The following is a 13,946-nucleotide window of genomic DNA, read 5'->3' as shown; positions in this document are numbered from 1 at the left end:
GACTTTCTCAGGCCTTTCTCTTGAGGGTAAAACCTTGCAGGACTGAGCTCAGCCCAAACATGAAGGTTTGGGGAATGAGTTAGGAAAGTTTGTTCAGCTATTTTTGTAGAGGAAGGAGAAAGAATATAAAGTACCTTTTCTCCCATTCCCAAAATAACTTAGTATTTGAGCTTTCAAATTTGCATTTGGTTGGATCTTTATGAGAATGTCCAGAGTAGTAGGAAAGGACATGCATTCAAGACTTTTTCTTCCACTCCTGTACTGAACAGAATGCCATATATGAAGCACACTGCTTTCTGGGTGGTTGGTACACTTGGAACAGAAAGAGCTGAGGTGAACTTTGTATAAAATTCATCAACCATGATAGCCCTAAGATCTCATTTGCATCTTTTACGTGCCTTCCTCCTATGCCCATCTTCCCAGCAGGGTCTTCTCCAGGTTTGCTTCTTATTCTACAAAATATCTCAGTGCTGAGTTTAGACAAAGTACCCAACTAGGGTTTCATTCATTCCTCCATTCACATATATATATATATGTTGAATGCCTACAAAGGGGTAAACATGGCACTTAGCATTTTACCTGTATTAGTACATTTATTTACCCCAAGAACCTCAGGAGGTCGGTATCATCTTTATCAATTTATGTAAAAGGAACCCAAAATATGGTCAGATCAAATAAACATTCCTTGGGCATGGATGCGAGTGCAGAACTGAAATTCCACCTAGGGGTTTATCTATTGGCAAAGGCTGTGCTTTTAACTACAACAAATCCTTTCTTCCTGGCAAAAAGCTTACAGATCTGGGTTATTGTTTATGTTATATGAGGAAAAGTTGGAGGAACTAGGGATATTGAGCCTGGCCAAAGGAGCTACTGGATACTTGATTAACTTAGTCTGGAAAAGGCAGGGGTAGGGGCTGTGAGTCCATGAATGATGAAAGATAAGTGAAGAGTGATTTCATCTCAAACTATAAAAACACCAACAACCTCAACAAAATTAAAGAGATTGAAGAGGACACAAGTAAATGGAAAGATACCCCATGTTTGTGAATGGGAAGATTTATTATGTCCATACTACCCCCAAAAAATCCACAGATTGAGTACAATCCCTATAATAAAGCATCAATGACATTCTTTACAGAACTTGGAAAAAATTCCTAAAATTTGTGTGGAACCACAGCAAAACCTGAAACTTGAAAGCCATCTTGAGCAAAAAGAACAGTGCAGGAGGCAGTGTATTACTCAATTAAAAATGTACTAAAAAGCTTAGTAATGTCGGCAACACGTTATTGGCATAAAAACAGACACTTAGAGCACTTAGGACAGAAAGCCTAGACATAAACCTACGTATCAATAGTCAAGTCATTTTAGAAAATGGTGCAGAAAACATCTTACCTCCTGGAGATAGGATGGACTTTTTAACAAATGGTGCTGTGAATATTGGATATCCACATGCAGAAGGATGAAACTAGACCCCCATCGGTCAAAAGGTACAAAAGTCAACTTAAAATGAATTAAAGACTTAAATGTAAGAATGAAACTTCTAAAGAAAACAGGAGAAATGTTTTTGGACATTGGATTGGTTGTTTTGGGGTCTGGGGGTATAGCTCAGTTGGTAGAGTGCTTGCCTTGCATATACAAGTTGATAGAGGAGTGGTGGTTACTGGACTCTGGGGAGAATTATGGGGAAGGAGCTTGGGGAAAAGTTGATCAATGGGTACCAAGTTAGAGTTATACAGGAGTAAATACTTCTGGTATGCTAATGCAGAGTAGGGCAACTGAAGAGAACAAAAATGTACTATGAGTTTCAAAAAGGTATAAGAGAGGATTTTGATTTTTTTTCACCATAAAGAAATGACAAATGTTGGAGGAGATAATTATATTAAATTTATTTAAATATTATATAACATATATGTATCAAAACATTTCAATGTATTTAAATATTATATAACACATGTATGTATTAAAACATTTCACAATACCCCATAAATATGAAAACTTTTCGTATTTTTGTCAGTTATAAATTTGTAATAAAAATGTAAACAATTTCTTATAATTTGAACTTTCCAACACATGAAAGCAGTCTCTGAGAAGAAAAGGAGTGCTTCATAAATTAGGGAATTCATGTCCATGTGTTTGTGAATGGGAAGATTTATTATGTCCATACTATTATTGTTCTTGTGTAATCACATGACAGGGCAGTTGTGTTATAGGAAGGATCAGAAGGAACAAGGTCCACCTGGTCCTCTGTCTGGGTTTGTTGATTCTGTGACACATTTTCCCTGCCCCCCATCCCTCTCCTGTGATATTAGCGATCAAACCCAGGTACACTCTACCACTGAGCTACATCCCAGCAGACCCCCTTTTAACATTTTATTTTGAGACAGGGTCTGGCAACTTGACTCAGACTGGACTCAAACTTGCAATACTCCTGGCTCAGCCCCCCAAGATGCTTAGATTACAAGTATGTACCACTGCACCTGGCCTAATCCTTTTTTCTCCATATTTGTTATTGGTATATTATAGTAGTATATAATTGTGGGATTTGTTGTTATGTATACTGTATTTGTACATGCAATCAATAAAACAGCATAATTTGGTCAATATCATTTGACCTATTCTTTGTAGTAGGGATTTGTAAGAACTGGCATAAGTTTTTCTATCACTTTAGGCCTCAGCTTCTCCATTTGTTGAGGTAATTTCTAACTCTGATGTTCTCAGGTTAGGTAGCTAGCAGGGCCAAAACTGTAGCTAGGTATGTAATTACAAATATGGTCTTATTGCTATTTCAGCCTGTCAGAGGTTAACATAATGTTAAAATTTTCAGTTTCCCTCTCAAGTTGGTTTGCTCAATCCTGGAAACTTGAGTCACTTGCTAATTTTTTTCTTATTTCTTTCTCAGTTTAATTCAAAGTTTGTTTTATTTAGCTCCTGGAATTACTGACAGAAATTGTTTTTTATGTACTCCTGAACTCCTACTTGAAAGATGTTTGGGTCCTTCCGGAATTATGGTTCCATCATAGGGCAAAATGGACCAGATTAGGAGAGGCTAGTAGTGAGAGATGCAATTGTGGCAGGGAAGTAGATCAGGAAGAGCAATAAGGAAGAGTTGATATTCTAGACAGGTTGAGCAGCTTATAAGCAACACTTGAAAAGGATTGCTATGGCCTACCTGTGTTTAATATATGTAACATGCTTAGAAAGTATACCTGACACATATTAAATAGTATATTTTATTGTTCTTGTTTTATCTTCTGCATGACACATGATCATGCAGGTGTGTTATAGGAAGGATCAGAAGGAACAAAGTCCACCTGTACATAGTTGAGCAACTGTACATAGTAGATGTTCAGTGTCTGATGAATGAATAATTCTTTGGAAAAGTAGGTTTTTAAACAGTTATTTAAAGGCAAAAGTGGTAGTTCCATGTTTTGGTAATGGTAAGATTTTTACAGAGGAAATGGGAAAATCTGTAAACCCTGACATCCTGTTAATATTATGCTGTTTTTATGGACTGTATGTTCAGATTTTTCTCCACAATTCTTTTTTTTTTTTTGGTTAAACTCTTGGAAATTGGGGGGTTTATGGAAAATGTGATTATGGGATAAGTATTTAACATTAGTATAACCTTTGCCAATTTTTATGCCTGAATAAATTTTTACTTGAGCCAAATAGTTAAAAATTGTTCTGTTTTTGAAGTTTTTAAGTGACTAAGATGCCATTAGTTTAGAAATGAAATATACTTTATTAGTTTCTTATATTTATAGCTAGTTATATGCACATACTACCATTCATTGGGTCAGATTGTCTGTTTTTGTCTTAAAGAGGGTACAGATTCAAATCTTTTCTGGGCATGTTAAAAAGACAATATGCCTTATCCTAAGTCCTCATTCAAATTAGCCAAGCCCTCTTCCTTTGCAGCCCAGGTAGAGGAGGAGGTACATTCAAGAATTGCCAAGGTGACTTTTCTTTTAAGAAATCTGCATGAATACAGGCAGATGTCTCAAGGTACTCTTAGTGAATACCACCATTTATATCAGTCCTGAAACAGGACTTGGATCAGCCCAATCATCTCTGGAAATCTCTTGCTGTGAACTACAGATTTCTACCAGGCAGCTAGGGGCAACAAATCTCATAACAGAAGTGACATAAAGAGTTTCATGTCACCCTAATGCTCTCCATAATGAGATCACTTAAAGACGGTCACCACAATTGAGGTCTGGCCTTTCATTTTATGGGAGAAAATAAAACTGGACATTTTTGTATTTGGATCTAATAAGTGGCTTTTGCTCAATAAATATTAGATATTAATATCCTTATTCTCTTTAACTCATAGGTTTTTGCTAGGTTTGGGGAGTTTTCTATTGTTGCAGTCTATATGCAGAAATTCCTAGTTTCTTCTATGTGTCTCACCCTGTGAAACAATGGTTAACATTTGGAAATGGAGAAAGAGCAAATTTTCTTACTGTTATTGCCTGATGTAGCATTCCCTGTCTTGCTCCAAATAGGGAGAACATGTTTGGGGAGTAAACATGTATGTAGGAACTACTCTGTGTGAATGGGAATGAACACATCTTTGGCTTCTGAGGAACCAGCTGAGAATGGGGAGGTGAAGACTGACTGATTCATAGGAAATACATGGAATATCTAAATTCAAAATATGATATTTCTCATTTCAACTTAAGAACACACAAAATATCTCTTCTTAAAAGAGAATTCTCTTGATGAGCTACATACTGCTACATAGTATGAAAATAGTGATATTTCTGCTACATATTATTGTCAGCCCTTGCCCCACGTGGGCTTATCCAATCCTCATAAGAACCTTGCACATTATGTGTCATATTTACTGCTGTGGGAGTGGAACTGAGACTGAGAGGTTACACAGTTTGATTGCATATCCCACCTAATAAATTGTAGAAGAGCAGTGTGAATTGGGTTCTGCCTGTATTTCCCACACTTCTAAAAGTGAAACCATACTGCAAAGAGAAGAGAGAACAAGAGAGAAAGATCTTGTTGGAGGCAAGGAGATGAGGAAACTGGAGCAGGACTGACATTTGATAGGTAAGTAAAAGTAAAATTCAGAGCAAAGCAAACCCACTAGGTTTTATGCACTTTATAATTTAATCTGTAGTAGAATTTGATGGAAAGAATCCATGGTTGACCCAGTATAGCTGCCAGCAAATAGTACATTTTGAAAACTGAGTGGAGTATTTCTGTTGCTTGGTCTTGGGATGAGAGTTGGGCAAAGATCAAAGCCAGAGAAGACATTCAGGAAACACATTTCTTTAACTGCCTACAGGAGGAAACTTTTCACAACTGGAAAATGCAAGTCATTACTGCCAGCCCTGGAACATGGAGACTTTACTTCATTAATCATAGCTGTCAGGTTCCTTTCCATAAACAGTAAGCTGTTGACATACAAAATATCTTCTGTTCTTCATACAAAAGCAAAAGGGTAGATAGTGAAATATATAGGACACCAAACTAAATGCTAGCTAGAGTCAAAATAGAAAGTTTCATGCCCAGACTGAACCCAAGGTAATGCAAAATTCTAAGGTCACTGGAAATCCTCAAGAGCACAGTTTTGTATTTAAATACAACTCAGGTAGATAAGCTCTTGTGAAAAAAAAAAAACGCAAAATAAATAGAGATACAGTGATGATGTTTGAGATAGTTGATAAAGGGAAGATGTCTAAACTTTTCTGCAATTATAGTTGTTTTCTGGTTATAGCCAAACATGTGAAAAATGCCTGTGGTTGTGTGCACATCTGCCCCTTTTGGGTTCTGTCTGTATGTTAACCCTTCAAGCAGGGAAGCCAGAGCTTCGAGTAGTGGGTCAGAATTGGAGCATAGATTCAGAGGGTCAGCTGGGGTCCACACATTACCTGGTTGCCGATGTCTTGGGGGGCACCAGAATCAGGAGGCACCACAGCTTTGTAGGTTCAAACAGCAATTCTTTATTCCGGATCTCACACCAGCCTCCACACGCGTTCAGGGGCAATTCCCAATATGTCCGTCCCCAAATCCTACTCCACGAGGCTTTTTCCAAATCCCGTTCTAATCTCACGAGAACTCAATGGGAACAAGCAGCAGGAACACCCTAATCCCAGCAGCCATAATCTTCAACCTCAACTTCCCTAAAACCCATATTCTTAAACCGGGAAACCCCTTAAACCGGGAACACCCTAAACCCAAGGACTGGGATACTTCCTCAAACCTGCAGGATACTTCCTCAAACCTGGATCCACCCTCGATCACCTTGAGCAGGGTCATCTTACTAAAGCATACATGCAATGTCCCATCGAATGTCCTAAGCAGCATGGGATACGCTGGCAAGGAGATTTTGATGCAGCGTACCTACTTGGTAATGGACCTCAGCACCTGGTATTATCAGAAAGAGCAGGTATATTCTTTTTTTTGTAAGAGAAAGAGAGGTAGAGAGAGAGAGAGAGAATTTTTTAATATTTATTTTTTTAGTTATCGGCAGGCACAACATCCCCGTTTTTATGTGGTGCTGAGGATCGAACCTGGGCCACACGCATGCCAGGCGAGCACACTAACGCTTGAGCCACATCCCCAGCCCCAGAGCAGGTATATTCTATGCCTGCCTATCCTGATCCTGATCCTCCTGATGAGAGGAAGGTGGTTTGGATTCAGAAGGAGAAAATACTAACATTAAATGCAAATGAGGAGGAAGAGATGGAATCCAGAGTTGGAGAATTAGGTCAGTTGTGAGAGCAGATGGGAAAGTGTTTTTCTGAGACAAAAAGGAAATGTTTGTACAGGATGAAGACAAGTTACTGCTGTCTTCAACACTACCCCCTTGCAGCCTCCATTCTCTGTAATTGATGTGGCCTAGTAACTACCAAAGTGCCTTTCTGCTTCTACTTTGTTGCCCTGCAGTCTGATCTCCTTTTATAGTAGTCTTTTTCTGTAAATCAGATCTTCCCTTTCTCTATTTAGATTCCCCATTGCCTTCCCCTAGAAACTGGGATAATTTCCAAATTTATTATTGTGGCCATTCAATTATTCTATTACCTAACCCTCAGTTCTCCTCTACTCAAAGTCTTTCACTGTTTTTCTGACTTGTTCTGCTATGGTCTCATTGCCTTTTTTCCTTTCTTTTCTTTTTCCCACATAAATTTTCCTCAGCTTGGAGAACTCTGCACTCACTATTCATTTACCAGGAACACTCTTTTGCTCTGACATTTACATTTTGGGCTTCTACTCAAGATTTAAGGTTCTTTTCAAATATCCTTCCTAGTTATTCAAAGAGGTCTTTTAAAACCACCTAATCTAAAATAGTACATAGCACTGCCTAGCATTATATTTTTGAGCTTGGAAAATCTGCCTGAATGAGAAAACATTATATGGAGTCTAGGAAGTACTGACAGAATAATTTACTAGCTGTAAACAAATATTAGGCCACTATCTCCCAGATGGTGAATTTTATGAATGGTCCTTGCCAATTCAGTATCTGTAAAAATTTTCTCATGGTCTAACATGACAATCCATGTGAAAGTGCTCAGAAAAAGTAAGATTTGACATGAAGCCAGCTGTTCCTAGGCAAAGAACCACAGAGTGGCACATGCAGGAATAAGGAATTTATAATTCCCAAAATAAAATCATGCTGAGAAAGAAAAATTTTCTCTGAGGTAACTTGGATTTGAAAATTTTTCAGTTAAGAAATTCATATAAGGGGCTGGAGTTGTGGCTCAGTGGTAGAACCCTCGCCTAGCACGTGCGAGGTGCTGGGTTCGATCCTCAGCATCATGTAACAATAAATAAAATAAAGATATTGTGTCCAACTACAACTAAAAAAATACTTTAAAAAAAGAAATTCATATAAGGGAAATTTTCATTTCATAGGTAATTTATCATAGATCCTAGAATAGAAAATGAGTTAACAAATGATGGGTTCAATCTCCTGCCTTAAGAAACTTGAGAAAGCACCGTTTACATGTTATTGTGGGGGTACAGGGATCAGACTACCTGTGCCAAGTGTGAAATCTTGGACAAATCACAACAAAACCCAATATTGTGTGTACTTATATTCTTTAAACATAAAAATATACTGTCTACCTGAAATGAAATCCTGGGAAGATTTTGTAAGATGACTTACAGAAAATGCTTTGAGTCATGCTTCTTCAATAAATGCTAGCTATTTTTCTCTTCATTTTGCAAACAAGTCACTGGATGTCAGAACATCTAAGATATTTGTTCAAAGTTGCACAGCTGATAGATTGTGGAAAAGATCTAGCACCCAGAACTTCTGACTCTTGAAGCCTCGTGGATACAACTAAGCTTTTTGAAAGGATTGTTGCTGTTAAGCATATTTAATGACTACAGTAAACATTGGCAACAAGCAATGTGTTCTTACCATATCATTTCTTTTTCCTAAAGAAAAAGATACACATAAAGATGCATGAATAGAGCAGAAAGAAAACAGATAGTGGGTGTGCGGCAGAAGGAGTTTGAGAGTATGAATGAGTTTGTTTTCTTTGTGCTCATTATCTTTTCCATGCTATCAACACCCAGAAGTTAAGGCTTTATATTCAGAAGAAAAGTTATTAAAAGATGAAAGACAACATGGACAGCAATACTGAAACTCCTATATCTCTTGAACGTGTGATTATGCCAAATCCTTATTTTACAGAACACTGATTTGCATTTTCCAAACAATTCTAAATTAGACTCCTTCTGAGCTCCCATAGAGGCTTGTCATTCTCCACCTTGCTGTCCTAAATCTTTGTTTAGGTTACACATCTATACAGCTTTCCTGGGTACCTTGTATGGTGGCACATAAAAATCTATTTGATGAATGGCATATCTACTGAGACCCTAACTTTAGAAATTGTATTCATTAAAGACCAGTCCAAATTAAAAATTACTAAATTGCTTTATAGTATCCAATTCCATATACTAGTGAATTATTGTTACATATTTTTGTATTCTATTTCTAATCAAAACTTTAGGCCTCTGAATGTTTTCCTTCTTATATTAAGCCTGTGTAAACCATACATTTAGTGTTCCTATTTTCTACCAAAATAATATTCCATATTAAGATGATTTTAATAATCATCCTCTGAAAAATGCCCTGAAGCTCTTTACACAAATTATTATTAAAGTAGTTTATACTCTAAGATTTAAGGCTTTGTCATAAAGTTTTGAGCCTGTTTTGCTAGCAGAATTATATACAGGTGTTTAAAAAACAATGGAAAATATGTGAACTGTTGAGCAACTTCTTTGTATTGCCATGCATAACATACCTGCAGACTTCTGGAGGATTCTGGTGAAATCCATGGGCCAGGCTTTGATCTTGCAGAGGCCAAAATAGTCTGTTGTCTTTCACCAACAGGCTCTAGATAGATAAATACCTACCAAATGCTTCCACACATGGTCAGATTGAGAGAGTGAGAATTAGTGGTGCAAAACAATGCATCTCACAAATTATCAATGAATTATTATATAAGCACAGAATCCAATCATCTTCTGATGAAAGACAGTTTTGGGCATCTGAACCAGAGAGATAGCATTTGGAACAGATGGCTAGAGGCCCCAGTGGACCCCTATCCTCTATATTCTTTTTTTATTTGATCACATGTCACTCTAAATAAGCATCAATGAAGTACATAAGACATTGCACAGTTTTAACCTTGTTGAAAGTGCCTAGGACTTCTGGGCCACTGCCAAAAAAATAATGACAATAATAAAAGCAGTAATAACAACTAACATTTATTGAGGATCCACTCTATCTTGGGCACTGTTATAAAAAAGTGCTTAAAATGTATTATTGTCTCTTATAAAATTCCTCATACAGTTTGCTATCAGAATTAAGGGAATTAACTCAGGCAAAGTTCTTAGCACTGGGCCTTACCACTATATTGACATACCAGTAAAAATTTGTTGTTACTGTGTTTGGTAATAATGTTCACAACAGAAACAATTGCTTTCGGCACCAAATAAAACACAGATAAAATCCCAAGGCGTTGTAACATCTCCAAATCACCTACGTCTGATGGAGATGAGCATCTGATGGAGATTAAGAGATCAACAAATATTTATGAAAACAGGTGAGAGCCCAAATTATATAGATGTGTTTGTGAGTAGATTTCTCATGGAAGAGAGCATGTGGTTTTGTTCAGACTCTAGATGTTTCATGATCTGAGAAGTAAAAGACCACTGCTATAATGGAGAATGTGTCACTGTCTGAGTAAGGAAGACTAATGAGAATAATGAGGAAGTGGAGAGGAAAGATCTCAGCGGGCAGGCTCTCCACCATCAGAGGGTTAGAAAAGCCTTGTGCTGCCAGCCTCTGGGCTGGCTATTCAGGGCAGGCCCAGCTCCCTCCCAGCACCATGAAGCTCCCATTTACCCTCTGAACTATTTACATAAGACTATGAGGGATTAATGACAACATACACATCTAGCCTTGAATGGAGTAATTTAATGCTGGATAGTTTTGCTCTGGTTTTGTAGGAATCATAAAAGGCTAGCACTGGAAAGAACCTCATACATAATCTATTTCAGGGTTTTCAAATTTGTAGCAGATGTGTGGCCATTCCCCTTCCTGCACCCAGGGAAGATATCCCTAATTGGGGACAGCATTCTTTACTTCTGTGCCTTTTGAATTCTTCTTAATATAATATTCTATGCAACTGTTACTGATTGATTGAATTAGCATATTCAAAGAAACCAATTTTTCAGCCCTATCACATGCCCAAAATCTTCATATTATAGTTGGGAAAGAAAAAAGATGGCATTTGATTTGTCTGTGGATTACATATGAGCACCTTGAAGTGATATGACAATTTTGAGACAGGAAAGGATGCTGTCTTCAATCTATGAACTGTAACTACCAAATATCTTTGTTCTTGCTGTTTTTTTTTCTTGATTTTTTTCCTCACAGAATAAAAAAAGGAAGCCCTTCTAAGTGATGATCATTGAACTCCTTCCCCCACAAAAATCTGCAAGGCAGCTAAAAGCCCTGAATGATGAAACAAAATTATAAATAAAAAGGATTTTAAGTTCTGTTCTATAAGTTGTTCTATTGTATTTAATTAAATAGGTAAGCAAAGGGTTCAGCCTCTAGTCACTTTCTCTTCTCTTTTGGTATCTCTGAGGAAGAACAGTCTAAGAAAGTCCTATACTTAAATCTAGGAGTCCTAGGGCTCTTAGAGCTAACTGAGTGGGGATCACTCAATTACCCTTTTGAGGCCTCAGTTTCCCCTACTGTAGTAGGAAGATATCGGAACTTCATAGAAATAGTTCAAAACTGGTCATAGAAACTGGTTTCCTCACATGAGAGAAAAATAAATGACTTTCTACTCAACAGATGAACAGGAACATTTATTTGTTTTCATGTGATTGTACGGATGTGTGCGTGACAGGGAGGGTTGGGGAGAGAAGCATATTTATGGTGATAGTGAGGATTGGCCAGAGGAAGATATGAAATAAAGTAAATTTTCATCTTTTAAAGCTGTTGATTAAATAACATAGACTCAGCTTTTAAATAATTAAGAATCTACTATGCTTCTAGCAAATTAAAATAAATGCTCCCTCTGCACGATAAGGGTAAATAAAGTATGAGCTTCTTTATGCATTATTCCAATTGAGTCTATGGGAGAAGTTGGAGAAAATGAGTTTTTTTTTTTTTTTAGTGTCTCAAAATCAGTAAAACTTTATTCACTTCCATTCTTTCACCATTAACAGAAAACGGCAGAAAGCAAAATATTTTCTGTTTACAAAGATAAATGGCCTCTTTACCCAGAGATCAAAACCTCAAATGACAATGGGGAAGATAAAAGCGCCCTCCCCCATATCCTCTGAGCTGACCCTTGTCATCTTAGACAAAGCCTTCAGTCCACTGACCAGGGACCCTGAATATGGCCAATTTAAGATGAGGGCCAAGAAATCAGACCAATGCATTCCCGTGATATAAAGTTGAACAGAAGCTACACCAAGGGTCAAATGCCTGTATTCTACAGGACACAGGAACCAGGCGGCTACTTATTAAAAAAAAAAAAAAACAAGATTCATTTCAGGCACAACTTTTTTATTTATTAATTTTTTCTCATTTTGTTTTAAATCAGCAAAAGAAACTGGGTCCTAGAAGCTGCAGTGATCTAAGTAGCAGCAAGTTTGTGCATTCATCCTTTTTTGTTTGTTTAAATATGTTCAAATTACCACACTGCTGGCACACTTTAATTGTATGAAATTCTGCACCATATATACTAATTGTAGTAAAGTTATTTTCTCCCCATCTCAGGAAAAAAAAAATACTCTGGAAGACAATTTTCACTGAAATCTAACCAAACTTTGTTAAGTGGATTGTGACAAGATTATAAATGATATGAAAAATAACATTTTAACATTTGTCCATCAACTTAAGAAAATGGTTTGCCTATACAAATTTTTGTAGTTTTTAAAAGGTAATATATCCTACCCTCATATGGTCCTCAGAATTAAAGCATAATGAACAGGAAAGAAAAGGAAAAGATTGAAACTGAGTGCTAAGGCAGAACATCTTGCCAGAAGTAATGAAGGTAGAGTATATACTAAATATCAAGTGCAGAATTTCATAGGGCCAACAAGATAACAGTCTGTATTTTTCACTTACACAGGCGAAGTGGATTTTGCAATTACCAGTTGTGTAAAATGCACCAAATAAAGCTCCTATAATTGATACTATAAGGTGCCACCTTAAGTTTTCCAAGCTGCAACTGTGCATAGTTTTAAAATGGTTTCTTAAATTTATTTATTTTTTTAAACATAACACAAGGAAGGTGTTAAAACTGGTGTAATAGCTCAATAGAATAAGTATTCCAGATTTTGGGAGGGATGAAGAGGGAGATATTCAGAACCCTTCACCAGAATCCCCCCAACTTGATCATAGTGGGTTAATGATGTGCTTTATGGATGTGGTTAGTCAATGGCACCAGCTTGACAAATCTTTCTTTCTGCACCAAATCCCGTTGAGTTATCTGGTCCCCTTGGCTGAAGAAGAACCTTTAGGCGAGGAGTACTAGCATCATCCAGGGTGATGTTCTTCAAGAGACTGACCAACCGGTCAGGTCGAGGAGCTGCAACAGCCTTGGGGCCCTCACAGACTCCCCAAACATTACAGGCACTGCACTTGCCAGTACGCTGATTAAGAATCACTGAGAACTCCACTTCATCTCCTGCTTATAGCTCAATGCCATCTTGAACTTCTTTCACATGGAAAAAGAGCTTCTTGCTATCTCCTACTATGTAGTTAATGAAGCCAAACTGATCTTTCACACACTCTACTGTGGCCCTGCACAGGAGCGTGATGTTATAGGCCATAGTCTGTGCATTTTGGCCCAGGAACTTGACACTCTCCCCTTTCTGCAGGCAATCCCCTTTATTGGCCATTCCAACTATGCCAGATGGATACACCTCACCTTTCATATCCCCCTCATCCATGATCTCAATCATTCCTTGAGACTCAATCTGTGTTGGATCAACACTTCTGAGGGGGCGAATGACTTTACCAGAATAGATAGTGGGATCAGCTTCTTCAGAAATGCCATTCACTGAGTGAGTTTTGTTTACTTTTTCAGCACTGACTTTGTTGCCTTTGCCTTTTGACAAGCTGTATTCCACCATGTCCCCCAGCTCCAGGCTATCGACATCACCAGAGAACTCACTGTAATGGAAAAAGATTTCCTTATTATGATTGGCTGTTTCAATAAACCCAAAATTATCTTTCAGAGTTTCCACATAACCCAAAAGCCTTTTGTTGGAATTACGACCTAAAAGTCACACACAAGTTGCAATCTGATGTCCACTGAGAGCTTTCCAATGACATGAAAGTTTCCTGCATGTTATACAAGTCCTCTTAATTCTTTTCTATTTATGGAATCAGAATCCCAGATACCAATATCAGGCATTCCTGCTTAAAACTGAGAGACTCTGAGTAAACT

General features: G+C 37.5%; 1 pseudogene; it reads right to left on the bottom strand.

The window, feature by feature from the left end:
- Window positions 1-12,786: 12,786 nt before the first annotated feature.
- LOC144252985 (cold shock domain-containing protein E1 pseudogene) lies at window positions 12,787-13,817 on the bottom strand (annotated as a pseudogene).
- Window positions 13,818-13,946: the final 129 nt, after the last annotated feature.

The sequence above is a fragment of the Urocitellus parryii genome, unplaced genomic scaffold (genome assembly GCF_045843805.1).
Source record: "Urocitellus parryii isolate mUroPar1 unplaced genomic scaffold, mUroPar1.hap1 Scaffold_79, whole genome shotgun sequence".
NCBI lineage: Eukaryota > Metazoa > Chordata > Mammalia > Rodentia > Sciuridae > Urocitellus > Urocitellus parryii.
This window is presented reverse-complemented; position numbering and strand designations above follow the sequence as displayed.